The sequence below is a fragment of the Canis lupus genome, chromosome 24 (genome assembly GCF_048164855.1).
Source record: "Canis lupus baileyi chromosome 24, mCanLup2.hap1, whole genome shotgun sequence".
Lineage (NCBI taxonomy): Eukaryota > Metazoa > Chordata > Mammalia > Carnivora > Canidae > Canis > Canis lupus.
The window spans coordinates 19,214,609-19,237,184 of record NC_132861.1 but is presented as its reverse complement, the minus strand read 5'-3'; the positions used below and the strand labels follow the sequence as shown (position 1 = coordinate 19,237,184).

At 40.7% G+C, this 22,576-nt stretch overlaps 1 protein-coding gene and 2 long non-coding RNA genes across 13 annotated transcripts in view; 2 read left to right on the top strand and 1 right to left on the bottom strand.

Moving 5' to 3' along the window:
* The window catches only part of LOC140615842 (uncharacterized), a 37,119-nt gene extending 16,121 nt beyond the window's left edge, over positions 1-20,998 (bottom strand). For all 5 annotated transcript variants that reach the window (XR_012016342.1, XR_012016343.1, XR_012016341.1 and 2 more), the window contains exons 1-2: positions 20,657-20,998; positions 9,707-9,820 (exon numbers count right to left, since the gene is read on the bottom strand). This is a non-coding gene — a long non-coding RNA (uncharacterized lncRNA). The remainder of the gene's footprint in view (positions 1-9,706; positions 9,821-20,656) is intronic.
* LOC140615843 (uncharacterized) lies at positions 474-10,035 on the top strand. The gene is made up of 2 exons (XR_012016345.1): positions 474-511; positions 9,614-10,035. It is a non-coding gene; the product is annotated as an uncharacterized lncRNA (long non-coding RNA).
* Positions 20,999-21,122: 124 nt separating the features above from the next.
* IFT88 (intraflagellar transport 88) overlaps positions 21,123-22,576 on the top strand; it is a 135,646-nt gene continuing 134,192 nt past the window's right edge. For 3 of the 7 annotated variants that reach the window (XR_012016337.1, XR_012016338.1, XM_072795818.1), the window contains exon 1: positions 21,124-21,319. The gene's annotated coding sequence lies outside the window, so the exon portion shown is untranslated. The other 4 variants (XM_072795819.1, XM_072795817.1, XM_072795816.1 and 1 more) reach the window with 4 other exon arrangements.

Sequence of the window (22,576 nt, the reverse complement as noted above, 5' to 3'; positions counted from 1 at the left end):
ATAGAGCTGATAGGATTATACTAAATTAAGTATTAATGGCCTTATATCAATTAAACATCACCAAGGTCTTCTGGTTCCCAGCTCAACCAATGTGCAGTGTAGCTGGATGACATTGAACTGGTTTTTCTCCAGTGTGTGGTAGAGGGGCGGCTTTTCCTTGGCAAAGTCCCCTTGATGAGTCCATGGTGTCACTGGCGTTATCTCTGAGAGGTCATTGTTCGTCTTCCATCATAGGTCAGACTTGGCAGTAGTGAAATAAATGTTCTTGCTACATCTGTACATACATAATCATGGGCTGTTCTGAACACATACGTCATTTGGTGGGTGGGTGAGAGGATTTTCACTCAGCATAATACCCTCCAGTTCCATCCACGTTGAAGCAAATGGTGGGTATTTGTCATTTCTAATAGCTGAGTAATATTCCATTGTATACATAAACCACATCTTCTTTATCCATTCATCTTTCCAAACTTAATGTTTCATTGAAGTTTGAGTGTTTTCTTAAGAATGTGTAAGAATTTATATTCCTATTCTACAATATATCCATATTTGTGTTAACATAAAATAATATCTGATATTTGAGATTCTGGTTCAAGATGGTAATGTAGAAATATCCTGAACTCACCTCCTCCTGTGGACATACTGAATCTTCAGCTACATATGGAAAATTTCCTTTGAGAAAACCCTAAAAACTGGTGGCATGACCCCTTCATGTCAGGTAAACAAAAAAGAAATCACATTGAAGTGAGTAAGAAAGGCTGAGATACTACCTTGCCATAAACCCCTCCCCTGTGCAGGGACCCATAATTGAGAGGCAACGCAAAACCTGGAGCTTTTCCCTAAGGAGTGATGGGTTTGTACCTCCCATTGGGCACCCTGACTTTTAAAACCAGCAGCACCCCAGGATGTGGACAAAGGGGAACCCTCTTACACTGTTGGTGGGAATGCACACTGCAGTGTAAAGTGCAGCCACTCTAGAGAACAGCATGGAAGTTCTTCAAAAAGTTAAAAAATAGAACTACCTTATTACCCAGCAATTACACTACTAGATATTTATTCAAAGGATACAAAAATGCTCATTTGAAGGGGCACATGCACCTCAATGTTCATAGCAGCACTATCCACAATAGCCTAATTATGGAAAGAGCCCAAATGTCCATTGACTAAGGAATGAACGAAGACGATGTGGTGTGTATGTGTGGGTGTGAGGGTGTGTATATATATATATACACAATGGAATATTGGCCATCAAAAAGAATGAAATCTTGCCATTAACTATGATGAGTGTATTATGCCAAGTGAAATAAGTCAGTCAGAGAAAGACAAATACCATATGATTTCACTCATGTGTGGAATTTAAGAAACAAAACAGATGAGCATATGGGAAGGGAAGGAAAAACACGATAAAAACAGAGAGTGAGGCAAAAACCATAATAGACTCTTAACTATAGAGGACAACTGAGGGTTGCTGGAGGTGAGGTGAGTTGGAGGATGGGCTAACTGGGTGATGGGCATTAAGAAAGGTATTTGTTGTGATGAGCACTGGGTGTTGTATGTAAGTGAATCACTAAATTTTGCTCCTGAAACTAATACTACACTAGGTGTTAACTAACTTGAGTTTGAATAAAAATTTGGAAGAGTAAGTAAATAAAATAAAATAAAATCAGCACCTCAAAGATGAATCCCCAAGACATCTGGCCTTGAAGACAAACGAGGCTTTTTCCCCATAAGACCCTCTGGAGCAGAGGAGCAGCAGTTCGAGGTCCCCACCCACAGACTCTTCCCACCCCAAGCCCAGCTCAAAAGCAGCCCTCTGAGAAGCACCCAGACTCTATGTGAAAGAGACTTATTTCTTAATTGTGCAGCATTGGTGTGAGGGCAGGGCTTGCTGGGATACTCTCCAGGGCTGGAGGTGGCAGCACCATCTTGCACACGCTCCCTCTGCACTACGAATGTGGGCAGCCACCTTTCCTTTCTTTCTTTTTCCTCTTTCTTCTTTTTCTATTCCATTTTCCTCTTTTTTCTCCATAGGTGCCATCCTCACACTCTCCCTCTGCCACACTCCAGACCACCAGGCTTTCCAGGGTGGAGCTTCTATGAATGTTTCTGTCTTTACAAACTTTTAGGGCTGCCACCCAGGGGACACCCCTCAATCACCTGCTTCTGGAGGCCAAGGGGGGCTTGTGTTCATGAGTCTCCACATAACTGTAACAATTAGAGAAACAGTTCAGGGCACTTCACAGATAATAGAAACACACCAGACTTTCTGAGAAAGAGGCCCATTGGCTTGTCCAGGAGCTTTGGCCTGTGAGGCAAGCCTCTAGCACACTTACAGGGACCTATGGACAGGCTCTCAGGAAGGAGAGGCCAGTGGACACCATCTTTGCCTCTTCCTCTGCCTCTTTTCAGCTCACTGGCTTTCCAGAAGACTCTGTACCTTTGTCCGGTGCCTTGATTTTTATGATTGCTGCCAGGGGACACCTCTGATATCACCAGGTTCTGGTGGGTTTACACTTTCAGGTTCCACAGGACTTTAACTGATGAGATTTTAAGAGATTTTAAACAGCTACCATCCCCAGGGCACAGCAAGAAACAACAGCCCCAGGAGCTCATCCTCTCTCTGGAAGTGGCCTACTAGCTGAGGGGCAGGCTTCTAAGTAAATACACATTTAGAGGCTGTCTGTAACCGTTCCTGAGACCCTAGAGAGTGGGCACTTTCTTTACATTCTCTCTTTGCCGTGCCCTAGCATCTGTCAGAGGGAATCTCTTATATGTGGCCAGTAGCCCAGTTTTTTTACATCTGGCGCCCTGGTTTCTGTGGCTGCTGTCCCAGGGATACCCCCTTGATTGCCTGGCTCTGGTGACCAGGAGGCTTTCCTTTCCTGGGTCCCATGCGTCTGTAACGAGAGGAGACACAGTCTGGGTAGTCTTGCCCCGGGGAGCTGCCTCGACAGCAGATGGAAAGCAGATCCCCAGGCTTTCAGTGAAAAAGAAACTGCTTGCTAGCCATGGGGACTTGACTTCAGTGGCAGGCTTCAGTTCAGGTCCGGAGTACATCTGGAGGCTGCAGAGGCGCTGGTGGGGTACACAGGCCAGGGGACACCGTTGTTGCGCGCGCTCTCTCTCTCTCTTTCTCTCTCTCTCTCTGTCTCACTACAGCTTACTGGTATCCCCCAGAAAGGAGCTTGTAAATTCACCCAGAGTCCCGATTTTTGCAACTGCCACCCAGGAGACACCTCCAAATCATCTGGCTCTGAAAGCCAGCCAGGCTTATGCATGTAGTCCCACAGGACTGTATATATTTAAGTTCTTTAAGAATTGCTGCCTGAGCACTGGTTTCCAATCAGCCTGAATCTACAGACCGACTGGGGTCGCCTACCACCCTGGGGACACTGACTAGTCTTTGTACACCCTTAAGTACTGGGCTGTTAAAAATATAATAGCCTTCTTGAACAATCACGAAGGTTTGAGAGATAACCAAGATCAGATAGGGCAGGGCCTAACAAGAAGTTCAATTCCTACACAAAGCCAAACTTTCAAGACTGAAAGAGGTGGCTGCTTCAACTAATTCATAGAAACCAATGCAGAAACTCAAGCAAAATGAAGAAACACAGGAATACATTCCAAAGGAAGAACAAGATAAAATGTCAGAGAAAAAGAATTAATAAAAGAGATAAGTAATTTATTCAATAAAGAGTTCAAAATAATAGTCATAAAGATGTTCATTGCACTTGGGAGAATGGATGAACACAGTGAGAACTTCATGATGAAGAGATAGAAAAGAGAAGGTGAGCTCCAAACAGAAGTCACAGAACTGAAGAATACAATAGCTGAACCGAAGAAATGTACTAGAAGTGTTCAACAGTAGAGTAGGCTAAGCAGAAGAAAAGATCAGTGAACTCAAAGTCTCACCCAATCAGAGCAGCAAAAAGAAAAAAAGGATAAAATAAAAGGAAAGATAGTGTAAGGGATTTATGAGACATCAAGCAGACTACATTCACATTATAGGAGTTCCAGTAGTAGAAGAGACAGAAAGGGACAGAAAATTTCTTTGAAGAAGTAATGGCTGAAAACTTCTTTACCTGGGGAAAGAAACAGATATTCAGATCCAGAAAACCCAGAGAGTTCTAATCAGAGGAACCCAAAGAGACACACACCAAAACATAATATAATTAAAATGTCAAAAGTTAAAGACAAGGAGAGAGAATCTTGAAAGCAACGAGAGAAAAACTTGTTACATACAAGTAAGCCCCTAGAAAAATGTCAGCATATTTTCAGCAGAAATTTGCAGACCAGAAGTTCAACATGCTGAAAGGAAAAAACTTCTGATCATGAATAACTAACTATATGATGAAGTTATCGTTCAGAACTGAAGAAGAGATAAAGACTTTTCCAGATAAGAAAAGCCAAAGGAGCTGATCAACACAACATTGGCCTTATAGAAATGTTAAAGGAACTTCTTTACTCTGAAAAGGCACTAATAAATACTAAGAAAACATATGAAAGTATAACTCTCACTGGTAAAGACAAATATTAATAAAGGTAGTAAATTATTCATCTATAAAGCTGGTATGCAGGTTAAAAGACAAAAGTAGGAACAAATAACTGTAACTACAATAATTAGTCAAGGGACATGCAAGTTAAAAACATATAAAATATGACACCAAAAACAAAATGCAGAGGAGCACCTGGCTGACTCTTTCAGAAGAGCAGGTGACTCTTGATCCTAGGGTTGTGAGTTCAGACCCTGCATTAGGTGCAGAGGTTACTTAAAATAAAATCTTTTTAAAAATGCAGAGGGAGAGGATAAAATGCAAAGCGTTAGAATACATTCAAAATTAAATTATTATCAACTTAAAATATATATATTTAAATTGCTAGATGTAACCCTTATGGTAACCACAAAACAAAAACATCTATCAAAGAAGATTTAAAACCAATTCTTTTCGAACTCTTCCAAAAAAAAATTGGAGAGCAGGGAGTGCTCCCAAACTTATTTCACAAAGGCAGCATTACCCTGGTATCAAAACCAGACAAGGATGCCACAAGCAACATTACAGGCCAATATTCCTGATGAACATAAATCCCCAAATCCTCAACAATACTAGCAAACTAAATTCAACAATACATTAAAAGGATCACACAACATGATCAATTGGAATTTATTCCAGAGATACAAGGATGATTCAATCAGCCAAATCAATCAACATTTCACACCACATAACAAAATGAAGAATAAAAATCATGTGACCATCTCACCAGATGCAGAAAAAGCACTTGACAAAATTTATCACCAATCTGTGATAAAAACTCTCAACAAAGTAGGTATAGTAGGAGAGTACTTTAACATAATAAAGGCCATATGTGACAAGCCCACAGATAACATCATACTTGATGGTGAAAAGCTTAAAATTTTTTCCTCTTAACATCAGGAATAAGACAAGGTTGCCCACTCCTGCCATGTTATTCAACATCGTATTGGAAATTCAAGTCAGGGCAATTAGGCAAGAAAAAGGAAAAAAAAAAAGGCATCCAAATTGGAAAGGAAGAAGTAAACCTGTCATTATTTGTAGATGACATGATACTATATATAGAAAACCCTAACAACTCTACCTAAAAAATGTTAAAATTAAGAAATGAATTCAGTAAAGTTGCAAGATACAAAATCGATACACAAAAACCAGTTGGGCTTCTGTACAGCAATAGCAAACTGTCAGAAAGACATTAAGAGCACAATTTATAATTGCATCAGAAAGAATAAAATACCTAGGAATAAATTTAACCAAGAAGGTGAAAAACCTGTACACTGCAAAGTTTAAGACATTGATGAGAGAAATTTAGGGAGATACAGATAAATAGATATTTCATATTCATGGTTTGGAAGAATTGCCATTGCTAAAATGTCCATACCACCCAAAGTAATCTATATATTCAGCGCAATTCTTATCAAAATTCCGATGACATTTTTCACAGAATGATAATAAGCAATTCTAAAATTCTAAACAGAGCCGGAAAGCTCCTGACATAGGTCTGAGTGATGTCTTTTTGGATTTGACACCAAAAGTAAAGGCAAGAAAGACATAAAGAAACTACATCAAACTAAAATGTTTCTTCACAACAAAAGAAAACATCAATAAAACGAAAAGACTACCTTCTGAATGGGAGAAAATATTTGTAAATGATGTATCTGATTTGTGGTTTACAGCCGAAATACATAAAGAACTCATACAACTCAACAGCAAAGAAACAATCTGATTTTGGGGCGCCTTGGTGTCTTAATTGGTTGTGTCTCCTTTTGGTTCAGAGGGTCATCATCCCAGGGTCCTGGGATTGAGCCCCACCTTGGGCTCCCTGCTTAGCAGGGAGCATGCTTCTACCTTCTGCTTCTACCCCTCCCCATCACCACCACTTGTGCTCTCTCTCAAATAAAATAAATAAGTAAAGTCTTAAAAAAACAAAAGAAAGAAAAAGAAACAATCTGATTTAAAAAAAAATGGGCTGAGGATCTGAATGGTCTTTTTTCAAACATATAGATGGGTAGTAGGAACATGAAAAGATGCTCAGCATTGCTAATCAACAGGGAAATGTAAATTAAACCCACAGTGAGGTATCACCTCAGATCTCTTGGAATGGCTGTTTTCAGAAAGACAGGAATTAACAAATATTAAGAAGGATGTGGAGAAAGGGAAACTCTTGTGTACTCTTTATGGAAATGTAAATTGGTGCAACCTCTTTGAAAAACAGTATGGAGGATCCTCAAAAAATTAAAAATAGAATTACCATGTGATCCAGCAATTTCACTTCTGGGTATTCCAAGAAAATGAAAACACTAACTTTAAAAGATGCACACATCCCCTGTTCACTTCAGCATTATTTACAATAGCCAAGATTTGTATTTATTGAAATAATGTATTTATAGAAATAATGTAAGTGTTCATCAATTGATGAATAGATAAAGAAAATGTCATATGTATATTCAATAGAATATTATTCAGCCATAAAAAAGAAGGAAATCTTGCTATTTGCCACAACATGGATGGAACTTGAGGATATTATACTAAGTGAAATAAGACAGATAGGGAAAGCCAGATACCATATGATTTCATTCATGTGGAATCTAAAAAAAAAAAAAAGGCATATAGATACAGAGAACACATTACTGGATGTCAGTGAGTGGTAGGGAGTGGGAGGTAGGTGAAGCGGGGCAAAGGGGGGCAAAGGAGGCCAAAAGTTACAAACTTCAGTTATAAAATAAAGAAGTCATGGGATGTAATGTAGAGCATGGCAACTATAGTTAATACTGTATTGCAATTTTAAAAGTTTTTTTTAAAAGATTTTATTTATTTATTCATGACAGACACTCAGAGAAAGGCAGAGACATAGGCAGAGGGGGAAACAGGCTACCAGCGGGAGCCTGATGTAGAACTTGATCCCAGGATCCTGGGATCACAACCTGAGCCAAAGATAGATCAACTATTGAACTACCCAGGTGCCCCTACATATTTAAAAGTTGCTGAGAGAATAACTCTTAAAAATTTTCTTCACAAGAAAAAAATTTTGTAACCATGTCTGGTAATGAATGTTAACTAAATTTATTGAGGTGACAATTTTGCAATAATACAGATTTCAAATCATTATGTTTTACACCTGAAACTAATACCACCTACCTTGAACAATGCAGGGTTAGAAGTGCTAACCCACTGCCCAGTCAAAAATCCACATATAATTTCAACTCCACAAAAACTTAACTAGTAATAGCCAACTGTTGACTGGAAGCCTTACCAAAAATGTAAACAATTAGCAAATGTTTTGGATATTATATGTATTATATACTACTTCTTATAATAAGTAAGCTACAGAAAAAAAAATGCTGTTAAGAAACCATAAAAAAGAGCAAAGAGGGGTGTCTTGTGGCTCAGTTGGTTAAGTGTCCAATTCTTGATCTTGCCTCAGGTCATGACTCCAGGTTGTGAGACTGAGCCCTATGTCAGACTTTGAGTGTGGAGTCTACTTAAGATTATCTCTCTCCCTCTCCTTCTGCCTCTCCCCCTGATAAAAAAAATAAATAAATAAGAAAGAAAATACATTTACAGTATTGTATTTATTGAAAAAAATCCACTTATAAGTGGACCTGTACAGTTCAAACCCATGTTGTTTAAGGGCCAACTATATAATGTTATGTCAATTATACCTCAATAAAAAAATATATAAATTTCTTTACCAATTTAAATTATATACACTTTCCCCCAAAATATAGTCTAGTAAAATTGATGCTTCAGCAAAATTCCTTTTCTTGCATATCCCTGGCATAATGCCACAGATCCCTACATGTATTTGAGAAGTGCAGTGGTCCATTAAACTTTGCAGCAACCAAGCCTTAGGCTGAAAAATATTGAATTATCTTTACCTTTTATTGATATTGCCGTTTCAAATTAAGCTTAAGAATAGTATTTTTGGGGATCCCTGGGTGGCGCAGCGGTTTGGCGCCTGCCTTTGGCCCAGGGCGCGATCCTGGAGACCCGGAATCGAATCCCACGTCGGGCTCCCGGTGCATGGGGCCTGCTTCTCCCTCTGCCTGTGTCTCTGCCTCTCTCTCTCTCTCTGACTATCATAAATTAAAAAAAAAAAAAAAAAGAATAGTATTTTTGTGGGCAGCCCGGGTGGCTCAGTGGTTTAGTGCCGCCTTCAGTTCGGGGTGTGATCCTGGAGACCCGGGATCCAGTCCCATGTCAGGCTCCCTGCATAGAGCCTGCTTCTCCCTCACCTCTCTCTCTCTCTCTCTCTCTGTGTGTGTGTCTCTCATGAATAAATAAATAAAGCTTCTTAAAGAAGAATAGTATTTTTGCTTATGGAAGGAAGTCATAGTGTTTCTTTACTGTCATCTTTACCTTCTGTTTTCTTAACCTTGTGATAAAAAGAATAGGGCACAACTTTGCTAAAAGAAGGTCTCCTGATTTGTATACTTTCTGGAAAGATGGAGATAAACTTGGGGAAAAACGTTGCATTATTAAATCTAATTTAGACTGAGCAAAAATGTGGAATTATTAAATATAATTTGGACTAAGCATAAATATGCTTTAATCATTAAATTAAATTGGTTAATTTTATGTCACAAAATTATATCATTATAATCATTAATATTATACTTATATACTATTCTGTGGTTATACAATTCTTATATATAATTATATTATTATTAACACAATATATGATAACTATTAATCACTAATGTTATGGCTAGTACTATTATAATTAATGTAAGTGAACTTGAATTATTACATGTATTTTGGATTCAGTATAAGTAAGCTTTATGGACTGGATTAATCCAGAGATCTGGGGCACCTGGGTGGCTCAGTGGTTGAGCATTTGCCTTTGGCTCAGGTAGTGATCCTGGGGGTCCTGGGATTGAGTCCCGCATTGGGCTCCCTGCAGGGAGTCTGCTTCTCCCTCTGCCTATATCTCTGCCTCTGTGTGTCTCTCATGAATAAACAAAAATAAAATCTTAAAAAAAAATGTTCAGGTCCAGAAATTTTATTGAAGTTGCCTGCAATCCCTTATAAGTAAAATTTTTAATTTGAGCATTTTTAAAAACCTTCCAATTTTCTTTTTATAGTTGAAAAAGCTAAGACCAATATAAAGTTTATTCTACACATCCATAGAGGATGCCAAGAAATACAAGGCACGGCCCCCATCTCCAGAAACTTACAATGATGATGATACCATCTGAGGGATAGGAGGCAATGCAGACTTGACTTCCTTTGTAACAACAGCTGGGATTCCATAATCCTGAATCAGGAAAGACAACTGAGGCACTGCGACCCTGAAAGAAGAACATCACACCCATTGGAAAGACTGCCTTCTGACAAAACACAGAAATACACTTCTACAACGCTTAGCCACTTAGCTTGGATATCTCCAGACCTCAGAGACTCTGCTTTCCTGAGACCCAGTTCACAGAATCTCATTCCTGGAGCCCAATTTTTTTGATCTGCATCAGGTCCGTTGTTTGACAGTAAACCTTCTCTTAGTACTTCACTTTGCTTCCAAAACCATTATTTCTTCTTTACAAAAGAAAATAAGGTTAGAAGGGGAGGTGAAGTCCAAGAAATGGAGGGTTTTGACTGTAGATGGAGTAAATACCGGCAAAATTAATAGGAATAGAAACTGAAGTTGTGTTTATACCTAGAAAGTGGTAAACTCAACACAACTGTTAGATATCCCGTGAAATCTCTAGTTAAGGGACACTTTTTTTTTTTTTTTTTACTGAAAACTATCAATTTTGGATGAAAAATCCAAAAGAATATTGAAGAGTTGTGATAAAATGTGGATAATCCTAAAGATTTACACCAATCAATTTAGTTATTAGGCTCTTCTTTGCTGCATACATTAAGAATTTTTGGTAGTAATAAGATTTTAGAGCTAGATTTAAGATAGAAGGAATGATCCAGGGTGAGAGAGAGGAATTCAAAAGGGAAAGAGGCAAAAGCAACCAAGTGCTTTGTACGGGCTGTATGACTAGCATACTTGAGTGATAGGTAGCCATTGTCATTAATTTTGTTCTATTTTTTAAAAAATATTTATTTATTTGAGAGAGAGTGTGCCGAGTGAGGGGTGGGGCAGAGGAAGAGGGAGAAGCAGATTTCCTACTGAGCAGGCAGCCGGACACTGGGCTCCATGATCTCAGGACCCCAGGATCTTGACCTGAGCTGACGCTTAACGCACTGAGCCACTCAGGCACCCCTCGTTAATTTTATTTTTATGTGTGCCTTGGAACTGGATTACTTTACCATTAGAAGGCCAAGAGTTTGCCTTTTCAACCTTGTAAAGTTGTAAGTTGTGATAACGTTCAGTCATTGACTATTTGGCTGATTCCCCTTTGGAAAACAATATACTATAAAATTAATGGTTGGACTTTAGTGAGCACTCCCTAGTCATAATTTAGAATCTCCTAGGTTAAACTGTGTTTTGTCCATTTCAGATGCTACCCTTGGGGCATGTGATAGTGTGGGTACAACTTGAAGCACCTCCTGCCTCCTTATATATTACACATTAATTTCAACTTGTTAATGCCTCTAGTTTTTGTGTTGTGAATGGAATGGGACTCTTATTATGGCAATGTACAGTCCAATGTCCATTTATTTTAGAACAGGTTAAAATTATCAAGCAGGCTAAAGTTAATTTGTAACTCACAAGTAAGAAATCTTAAAAGTCTCAGCACAAAGTGTGATATTTATTTAAACTGTGAGTACAGGGTCTACCTACAATTTAGGATCTAAAGATCCTTCCCAAAGCCATAAGGATTTCTTCAGACTCGGTTGGTGCCAGTTGGAAAAGCAGTGTTTTTCATATTAAGGAATATGAATCTCATTTAAGTGCCTCTAAAGGGAGAGAGTACAGTACATTTGATGTAGAAACTGTAAAATTAGGCCTACTACTTCTTTCTTGCACTTTTCAACACAAAGCAAGCTCCTAATAAAACATCCAGGTAGGAGTATAGGTTACTGCTGTATCATACAAACAGTAAAAGGAAAAGAGAATCTGGAACATCAGTGATCATATTTTCAAAGTACTGAACAGTGACTATCTTCCTAATAAGGATAAAAGGGATTATACTGGTCAGGTCATTAGCCCCATTAAAGAATGGGTCTGTTATTTGAAAAATGAGGGAAAAAATTTCCCCCTGCATTTTCAGGCAAATTTGCTTTTAACTTTTTTTTTTTTTTAAGATTTTATTTATTTATTCACGAGAGACATAGAGAGAGAGGCAGAGACATAGGCAGAGAGAGAAGCAGGCCCCATGCAGGGAGCCCAGTACAGGACTCCATCCTGGGACTGCAGGATCACTCCCTGGGCAGATGGCAGATGCTCAACCGCTGAGCCATCCAGGCATCCCTGCTTTTAACTTTTAGGGTAGAAAAGAATCATGATAATTTTAAATATTTAACAAGCAATAACCGCATTTCATGGTATTTTTCTGGGAAGAATAGATGAAGAGTTTTCACAGTGCCTAAATTACTTATCAGATAAACTAAGTTTTATTGTACTAGGGTAGGAACCCAGTGGTGAACAGCAATATGTGGCTGATTTGGGTGAACTTTTACATATATAAGTAGTAACTATAAAACTGTGCTATGTGCACTGATAGCAAACAATCAACATGCTCTAGGCATATATACGACCCAACATAAACTAGGTGTTGTGGACTGAATTTTGTCCCCCCAAATTCGTATGTTGAAACCCTAACCCCTAGTATCTCAGAATGTAACTGTGTTTGGTTAAAGAGGTAGTGTTAGGTTAGTGTTTGCTTCAGCAGCACATATACTAACACTGAAATGATATGAAGAAGATTAACATGACACACTAATTCATGAAGGGATCCACATTAAAAAAAAAAAGGTAATTCGGTTAAAATGAGGCCTTTAGGATGAGTCTCAATCTAATCGGACTAGTGTTCCTACAGGAAGGGATTAGGACACACAGTGAGATGCCAGGGGTACCACACACAGAGGGACAACTGTGTGAAGCAGCAAGGGAGCAGTATCTGTAAACGAAGGAGTGATGTGCAGCAGAAACCAACCCTGCGGACACTCTGATCATGGACTTCCAACATCCACAGCTGTGAGAAAATAAGCTTCTGTTGTTTGAACCACCCTGGCTATGGTATTTTGTTCTGGCAGCCGTAGCAAACTAATACATCAAGGACTAGGGAAGGCATCCTGGAGAAAGAGGTGGCTAGGTTGAGAGGACCGTAGAAAGACCATTTTAGAAAAAAACCCAAACCAAAATGAGCACCTAGGTGGTTCAGTCTGTGAAGCGTCTGCCTTCAGCTCAGGTACTGATCCTAGGGTTGGGCTCTCTGCACAGCAGGGAGTCTGCTCTCTCTCTTTCTCCACCCCTCCCTCCTGCTCATTCTCTCTCTCTCTCCCTTTCTCAAATGAATAAAGAAAATCTTAACAAACAAAAACAGGAAAAAAAAAAAAAAACAGCTTGTGTGAAGGCCTGGAGGTGAGAGAGATCAGGATTGTTTCCAGTGCCTTGAAAGATGTTAAGTATAGCCTGGGGCATAATATGCAAGTGAAGAGGGCAAAAAAGAGGGAAGGATCATGGATGTCAGTCATTTTGGGCGTCTCACAGCTGAATACCCTTTCCATTTTGCACTTCCTCCAAAATCAGGAGGAAGAAGCTCAAAGGGAGCAGATACCCTGTCTTTGAGTTCCTGATACCTGGTGTTCTGAGCCAATGCCAGTCAGCTCATGTTCCCAGCTGGGACTTTTTGACTCTGGATGGAGGAAAAAGAAGGGCAGGATGGTTAGAAATAATTCACGGTGCTTAGAACCCAGTGTCCAGTGATAAGGCAGACCGTGTCAGAAAACAGCAGAATACAGCTATGTGTCATCAAGGGTCCAAGATGGCAGGAATCAAGCGGAGAGCAAATACTAAGGTATCAAGATGACACATCCCTACAGCAGCAGACTCAGTAAGGTGACCAATTTATCCTGGTTTGCCCAGGATTTTCCTGGTTTTATGATTGAAAATCCAACATCCTGAAGATTCCCTCAGTTCTGAGCAAACTTTGAGGGTTGCTCTCCATGATTTAGGCAGGTTATTCCTCTGATTTGATTTTGTCTGTGCCTTACCTCCCTGAGTTTCTTTTGTTTTCCAAGCCTCATTCCTTAGCCTCTCTGACAAAACTGTAAGTTACCTGATATCTCTCTTAAGAATTCCTTTTCTGCTAAAGTTAGCATGAATTAGTTTTTCTTGGCTGCAACAAAGAATCCTGAGTACTAAGACTGTGAAGGGCCTCATAAACCATGTTCTGAGCTTAGACTTTGTCTGGAGGTCAAAGTAGAGTGGGGAAAGAGGGCACAAAAAGGTTCTAAGCAGGGAATACTGTGATCAGATATTCACATAAGGATCATAACTTTGACTACAGTGTGGCAATAAATTGAACGAGAGCAATATAGAAGAGTAAAGAAAAAGCAGTGAGAAAAATTAGGAAGTTATGGTAGCCAGACAGATGAGAGAAGATGGTTGCCCAGACGCTGTAGGTAGTAGGGAGATGGAGAGGGGAGGAATGACTGGAGACAAATGTAGCAGGCGAGATAGAATCATTGATGGATGACAGACAATCTCTATTGACAGACCTTTAGGAGCACCGACCCAGCGACTGTAAGAGCATCAAGCCATTGTCAAAAACCAGACTGAATATACTTATTCTCCACTACCTTCCACTGAATAAATGTCCACGAGGCTGGTGCCCACTTGCTCCTGGCTGCCAGCCACTGCTGATGACCTGCAACCACCATCAACAGCTGACCATGCAAAAAGGAAACACTGCATCTCTCTTTCAGTCTCGAGCAGAATTATGCTAGGACTATGTGCCCAAGCCCTCCCAGAGAGTGTCCAGTCTAAATCCATCCCCTTTCACATTCCTGTTGTCCTTGGTCACTACCCAGAGAACAAGTCGTCCCTGTCAGTGGTCATACTCTGGTCCAAGCCTTCCCTAGTCCACTGGAATTTTCGTTCTGTGATTGATGGTTTCCCCACATCTTCAAGTCTTTCCCCAGTGCTCTCCCACCTCTCTGCTTTCATGGGGAAAACCGGCTGTCCTCCAAGGACAATGCTTCCCATGAAGACCTCTCTGGTTACTCACTCACTGCTCACGGAACTCAGAGGCAGGAAGTAGGGTTAGTAGCTTCTTTTGACTTCCCCACACTGCTTCCAGGCCACTGGTTACTCCCCACCCACTTGCAACCCTTCTGTGGCTGTGAATCTTGAGCCATCTGGTATACCTTTTTTCAAACATCTCCCAACTTTCTCCTTGCTCTCCTTCAATTTTTTTGCCACCTGTCTCAGTATACCTTATTCCAGTGACTTCAACTCTGGACTTCTAGTTCCAAATGAATTCCTTCGGATCACACCTATCATCAAATCCTGGACCTTGTGACCATCTGAAAGCTGTACTGCTTCCATCATCATTCATTCAGAAGGACTACTCTCTAATCTTTTGAAATAACCCTATTCCAGTTGTTCCTCTGATCTCATCAGCACTTCTAACCTGATTCCTCTACTTTCTTCCTATTCATTAGATCCCTTTAATTCAGTTCCCCTTTTATTTATATTAAATTTCATTTCTACCATTGAAACTCTTTTTTCCCTTCTGCTCTCTCTTTGCAACTACCTAACAAATTCCAACCTTGGATGAAATCCACTATTGCCTTCTTTATGTCTCTACTTAGTGAAGTAAGTACAATCCAGTCAAGAAAATGGGACCAGGAAAGTACCAGACAATAGGGGAGACGAGCATCGCTACCTATTCATGATCATCAGTATCAACTGAACCCACACACTTACTAAGAAATGTTACTATATTTCTCTAGTTAGTGTGTTCTCTTCTCTGCCAATTCTATACCTTCTCCACCTTTTGCAAACCTTGGAATCTCCCGCAGTCCCCTCAAAATCAGCTATCTCTCCTGCATCCTCAACCACTTTCTACTGGATTATTTCTATCAGCATTCAGGCATGCTCTAGTATCTTCCATCTTAAAAAACAGACCAACAAAAACTCTACTTGGACTCCCAAACCCCATGCCATCTACTACTGCTTTATCTCTTTCCATTAATAGCCAGGCTTCCTGAGACCCAATATCCAGTCTCTGTTTCATCACCAATTGCCAATAAATGTGGTAGAGTCTTCTGTATCACCATTCAGTGAAAGGACTCTAGCTAAGCCAATGGTGACTTCCATATTGCCAAGTACAACTTACTTGATCTCTTATCCACATGCACCATCATTGTCCATCTGTTTGACAGTTTCTTCCTTTAGCTTCCTCTATTTTCATTTTCCTTGTTTTGCTTCAATATATCAGGCTATTAATGAGAATCATTAGGGGATCCTCTTCTACAAAGCATTTAATTTTTTCCTAATTTTTATTTAAATTCTAGTTAGTTCAAAAAGGGTGTTGCCTGTGTTCTCCTCTAGGATTTTGATGGAATCTTGTCTTACATTTAGATCTTTCATCCATTTTGAGTTTATCTTTGTGTATGGTGTAAGAGAATGGTCTAGTTTCATTCTTCTGCATGTGGAAGTCTAATTTTCCCAACACCATTTATTGAAGAGACTGTATTTTTTCCAGTGGATAGTCTTTCCTCCTTTGTCGAATATTAGTTGACCATAAAGTTGAGGGTCCACTTCTGGATTCTCTATTATGTTCCATTGATCTATGTGTCTGTTTTTGTGCCAGTACCACACTGTCTTGATGACCACAGCTTTGTAGTACAACCTGAAATCTGGCATTGTGATGCCCCCAGCTATAGTTTTCTTTTTTAATATTCCCCTGGCTATTGGGGGTCTTTTCTGATTCCACACAAATCTTAAAATAATTTGTTCCAACTCTCTGAAGAAAGTCCATGGTATTTTGATAGGGATTGCATTAAACGTGTAAATTGCCCTGGGTAACATTGACATTTTCACAATATTAATTCTTCCAATCCATGAGCATGGAATATTTTTCCATCTCTTTGTGTCTTCCTCAATTTCTTTCAGAAGTGTTCTATAGTTTTTAGGGTATAGTTCCTTTACCTCTTTGGTTAGGTTTATTCCTAGGTATCTTATGCTTTCGGGTACAATTGTAAATGGGATTGACCCCTTAATTTCTCTTTCTTCAGTCTCATTGTTAGTGTATAGAAATGCCACTGACTTCTGGGCATTGATTTTGTATCCTGCCACACTGCCAAATTGCTTTATGAGTTCTAGCAATCTTGGGGTGGAGTCTTTTGGGTTTTCTATGTAGAGTATCATGTCATCTGTGAAGAAGGAGAGTTTGACTTCTTCTTCTTCTTTGCCAATTTGAATGCCTTTTATTTCTTTTTGAACTTGGCCACAGTAACTTCTTATAAGATACATCCATGAAGGCAAGAGAAACAAAAGCAAAAAAGAACTATTGGGACTTCATCAAGATAAGAAGCTTTTGCACAGCAAAAGATACAGTCAACAAAACTAAAAGACAACCTACAGAATGGGAGAAGATATTTGCAAATGACCTATCAGATAAAGGGCTAGTTTCCAAGATCTACAAAGAACTTATTAAACTCAACACCAAAGAAACAAACAATCCAATCATGAAATGGGCAAAAGACATGAACAGAAATCTCACAGAGGAAGACACAGACATGGCCAACAAGCACATGAGAAAATGCTCCGCATCACTTGCTATCAGGGAAATACAAATCAAAACCACAATGAGATACCACCTCCCACCAGTGAGAATGGGGAAAATTAACAAGTCAGGAAACCACAAGTGTTGGAGAGGATGTGGAGAAAGGGGAACCCTCCTGCACTGTTGGTGGGAATGTGAACTGGTACAGCCACTCTGGAAAACTGTGTGGAGGTTCCTCAAAGAGTTAAAAGTAGACCTGCCCTACTACCCAGCAATTGCACTGCTGGGGATTTACCCCAAAGATACAGATGCAATGCAACGCCAGGACACCTGCACCCCGATGTTTATAGCAGCAATGTCCACAATAGCCAAACTGTGGAAGGAGCCTCGGTGTCCATCAAAAGATGAATGGATAAAGAAGATGTGGTTTATGTATACAATGGAATATTACTCAGCCATTAGAAACGACAGATACCTACCATTTGCTTCAACGTGGATGACACTGGAGGGTATTATGCTGAGTGAAATAAGTCAATCGGAGAAGGACAAACATTATGTGGTCTCATTCATTTGGGGAATATAAAAAATAGTGAAAGGGAATAAAGGGGAAAGGAGAAAAAATGAGTGGGAAATATCAGAAAGGGAGACAGAACATGAGCGACTCATAACTCTGGGAAATGAACTAGAGGTGGTGGAAGGGGAGGTGAGCGGGGGTGGGGGTGACTGGGTGACGGGCACTGAGGGGGGCACTTGATGGGATGAACACTGGGTGTTATTCTATATGTTGGCAAATTGAACACCAATAAAAATAAATTTATAAAAATAAATAAATAAATAAATTCTAGTAAGTTAACAGCATGCAATATTGGTTACAGGAGTAGAATTTAGTGATTCATTACTTACACATAACATTCGATGCTCATCATAACAAGTGCCCTCCTTAATACCCATCACCCACTTAGCCCATCCCCCACCCACCTCCCTTCACCAACCCTTAGTTTGTTCTCTATTGTTAAGAGTATGTTTTTCTCTTTTCCCCTTCCCATATACTCATTTGCTTTGTGTCTTAAATTTCACATGAGTGAAATCATTTGTCTTTCTCTAACTCATTTTGCTTCGCATAATACACTCTAGCTCCATCAACGTTGTTGCAAATGGCAAGACTTCATTCTTTTGATGGCTGAATAATATTCCATTATTTATATATACGACATCTTCTTGATCCATTCATCAGTCAATGACATTTGTGCTCTTTTCATAGTTTGGCTATTTTTTTTTTTTTTTTTTAGTTTGGCTATTTTTGATCAAAATCTTTAAATGATAAGTTTCTGAGGCTAAGTTCTAGGCTCTCTTTTCTCATCCCACCTACTCTCCTCCCCAGTAAGAATCTCACTCACTCCCAGGCTTCAACTTCATCAATTTTGGAAGCCTCTGAATTCCAAATGTATATCTTCAGATGGAATCTCTTCTCTGAGCTTTATATCATTATATACAGTTGCCTACTCAAACATCTCTATTGCACATTTCACAGACATCTGAAATTCAACAGGTTCATGTTCAAAATTAAATTTATTCTCTCTCTCAAATCTGCTTCTCCCATAGTGTTCTTGTATTAACTAGTGGCATTAGCTTTTCCCCCATAAGTTATGCTAAATGTAAGATTCATGCTTGTTGCTTGCTTCTCATTCACTCCTGCCTTTATGTGTTACAAGCCCTGACAATTTATTCAATAAATAATTATTGAGAGCCCACTATTTTCAGGCACTTCCCTAGGCACTAGGGTATAGTCTACAACAAAAAAGACAAAATTTCTGTTCTCTGTGGAGCTTTTTATTTTTTTAAGATTTTTTTTTTTATTTATTTGAGAGAGAGAGCACAAGTGTGGAGAAGGGCAGTGGGAGAGGGTGAAGCAGATTCCTGCTGGGAGCCAATGTGGGCTTCAATCCCTCAGGATCATGACTTGAGCCAAAGGCAGATGCTTAACCCACTGAGCCACCCAGGCACCCTTTCTGTGGTGCTTTTATTTGAGAAATACAAGCTATGTGACCCCAACATTTTGTCTGGCAATATGAGTATGTTCAATAAGTGGTAGCTGCATCACGATATTTAAAATGAAGGAGATGATTGATCACTCTCTAGGTAAGGAAATGTATCATGCTTAAAGAGCAACCAAGCATAAAGGAACTTGAACTCATTTTCAACAATTTTCTTTTCTGAGAGAACTAGAAATTTATAGCTTGGAGACCTAAAAAGATAACAAAAATTGTCTTATATATTGAAGTGCAACAACTTGAGAGAAGAGCTGTACAGTGTTCCCTAATTAATTCAACAAATATATAATAAACACATGCCTTAAGCTAGGCATTGTAGCTAGATACTATCAAAAATTGTGTAAGGATTTACCCTCTTTCCACGCTAACAATCTAACACAGTTTCATAAATGCTTGCAGAAAGTACTGGATCAGAGCCAAAGGACTTTATTCTTCACAGTTCAGTAAGCAGCCTGAGCTTCAGTTCTCCTTGCCTCCCAAGTCCCATGATGGTAGCCCAGGTGGATGCTGCACATGCAATGGGTTTGTGTCACAGCTGAGGAACCCTGAACTTAGGAACTTCAATCTTTTATAGTGGACTGCAGGCCAAAGTGCTCAGCCTTTGCATCAGAGAGACATTATCTTTAGGACAGCAACACACCTGCCTTTGCAACCATCTCAATGTCCCAAAACTCTTCCTGTACAAACATCCTTGAGTAGTTCTATTGGTCAGAGTTCTCCACAGAAAGAGAACCAAAAGGAGGCATATATTAAGATTTATTTTAAGGAATTGGCTTATGCAATTGTGGTATGGCCAAATCCAAAATATGCAGGGCAGGACAGCAGGCTGGAGACCTAGGGAAGAGTTGATATGGCAGCCGGGGACTGAAGGCAGTCTGGAGGGAGAATTCCCTCCTCCTCCAGGGACATCAGTCTCTTCTCATAAGTCTTTCAATGGATTGGATGAGGCCCATCCACACTATATAGGGTAATCTGCTGTGCTCAAAATCTTAACTGTTACTCATCTCCTAAAAAATCCTCACAGCAACATCTGTACTAGTGTTTGACAAAAAACTAGGTACTAGAGACTAGTTTAGTTGACTTAACCACAGTAGTCCTGAGATTCATTAAAAAAAAAAAGGTCTCTCCTTACTGTACATCATTTTTCCCTCAAGATAACCTTGTGAATAATAATTAAAATACTATATTGACATACATAAAATGTATTGCTAAAAATGTAGTCTCCTAACATACAGTTAATGTTTGAAACTCATTATTTACTAGTATCTAGACTTCCCATGCATAACCCCCATTAATCTTCAAAATTTAAAACAAACTTTAATGATATTAAACAATTATGAATTTCTCATTCATACTGCGCCTTTATTTTTAGTATGAACCTGGTTCTAGGTGCTTGGGACACAAACTTTCAGTTCTGCCCTTTAAGGCTCACACCAGACAAGATTACCTTGAGAACCTGCAGAAGGTGTATACAGGATGCTGTGGAAACACCTGCACACGAGGAAGGAGAGAAGCCGGTGCCTCCGAGACAGGATCTCACTTAAGCCACTTTACAGGGTGACGAAGGACAGTCAATGACTGCACGACTCGGCTTCTCAGCTCACATCAATGTGGCGGCTACAGGAGATATTTTCTAATCCAGTATCATTTCTGAGTAATCCTTCTGGCAGATTTCATCAGGACTTACAAACTGTTGGGTTCTTTCCTTCACACTCCAAACAAAGGCCATCGCACCGGGTATCCTCACCTTCACCCTAGTCCCGCTCGGGACGGCCCCGCCCCCTTCTCCCTGACCCCGCCCCCGCGGGCCCCGCCCCCGCCCGGATGCCCTCCTCTCTGGCTCCGCCCCCACCGGGCCCCGCCCCCTCCCGGCCGCCCTCCTCTCCGGCCCCGCCCCGCCCCCGGCTCGCCCCCTCCCGGCCGCCCTCCTCTCTGGCCTCGCCCCCGCCCGGCTCTGGCGCGGAGGACTGTGGGAGCCGTTTCCTTGGATTCCGCGCGTGGCAACGACTCGGGCGCAGCGCTCTGGCCTAGGCGGGCTGTTAGTAGATTCTCGAGAAAGCCGCGTCGTTCCCCGGCAGACTCGCGGTCGTCGTGCTCCCCTCACCGCGAGGTAGGAGAAGGGCCAGGGCGGAGGAGCGCCTGAGCCGCGGCGGGCGGTGGTGGGAGGCCGGGAGGCGCCTCCCCGGCGGCGCCTCCCTCCGCCCCGCCCGGCTGCCCGGCTGCGCGGCCCGCCCGCCCCCCCCCGGCCCATTCCAGCCCCGCCCCTCGGGACCGGGTGCTGCTGCTGTCGGCCGGGCGGCGCACCGGCCGGCGGTCCCACAGCGGCCCCGCTCCGCTGGCAGGCTCGACCCACAGGAGACCTTTCCTCCAGCCTTTGCATGTCGTAGCAGATACAGGTCACATTCATCCTTAGTTTTTTGTTATGTAAGCCTTTTGAAGATTTCCAATAAAACATTTAATTTGTGAATTAGGAGAGGACACCGCAGAAGCCGTAAACCTGTGCTTGGTCTCACAAAGATGAAGCAGAATTCCAAAGACTTGGAGTATTGTTTTTCCAAGATTCTTTCTAGGGCTAAAGTTCCACTTTTCCTTTTACCAAGTGGGTTTTCTGGTTGTGAGCTTCTGAGGAACTACAGTGGGCATCTTGGATGTGGACTATTCGCCATAGTCTGTGGTAGAGTATCATAAAAAAAAGGGCGACTTTTACATTTTTTTAAAAAAGGTGTTATCGGCATTTGATTTATATTGTGGTAGTATTATCCCCAGGTTGTTTCAACATGAGTGGCATTCTAGGTGCACAAACTGCTTTTGATGGCTTGGGGGATCCAGAAAACCGAAGTTGTATTTGTTCTGCTACCCGTACTTCACCTCCCCTGGCCTTACTTTCTACATCTTTTAAATTAATTTGCTCACTATATGTCTGTTCAGCAAAAGTCTCGGACGTAAACTAATTCCACTGTGCTTGCAACCCAGCAGGAAGGATATCTAGTTCTAAAAGTTACTTGTTTTCATGACGTGCATGTAAGCTGAGCGGACGGAAATAGGACTCATACTCAGAAGGTTCTTGGTTAGCAAAAACCCTCACAGTGGGGTTCTCAGACAAGCATCATCAGCAACACTTGGGAACTTGTTGGGAATGCACACTGTGAGGGCCGAGGGGTGGTCATGACTCCCATCAGGACCTAATGAGTCACAGACTCTGCTGCTGGGGGAGTAACAATCTGTATTTTAGCAATCCCCGAGGTTTCCTATGCATGCTAAAGTTTGAGAACCACTAACATAGCATTTTCTGAGCTAATGTTTTAAAGATATTTTCTATATCTTATATGAATGACTTATTTTTTAAATTTTTATTTCTTGTAGTTGA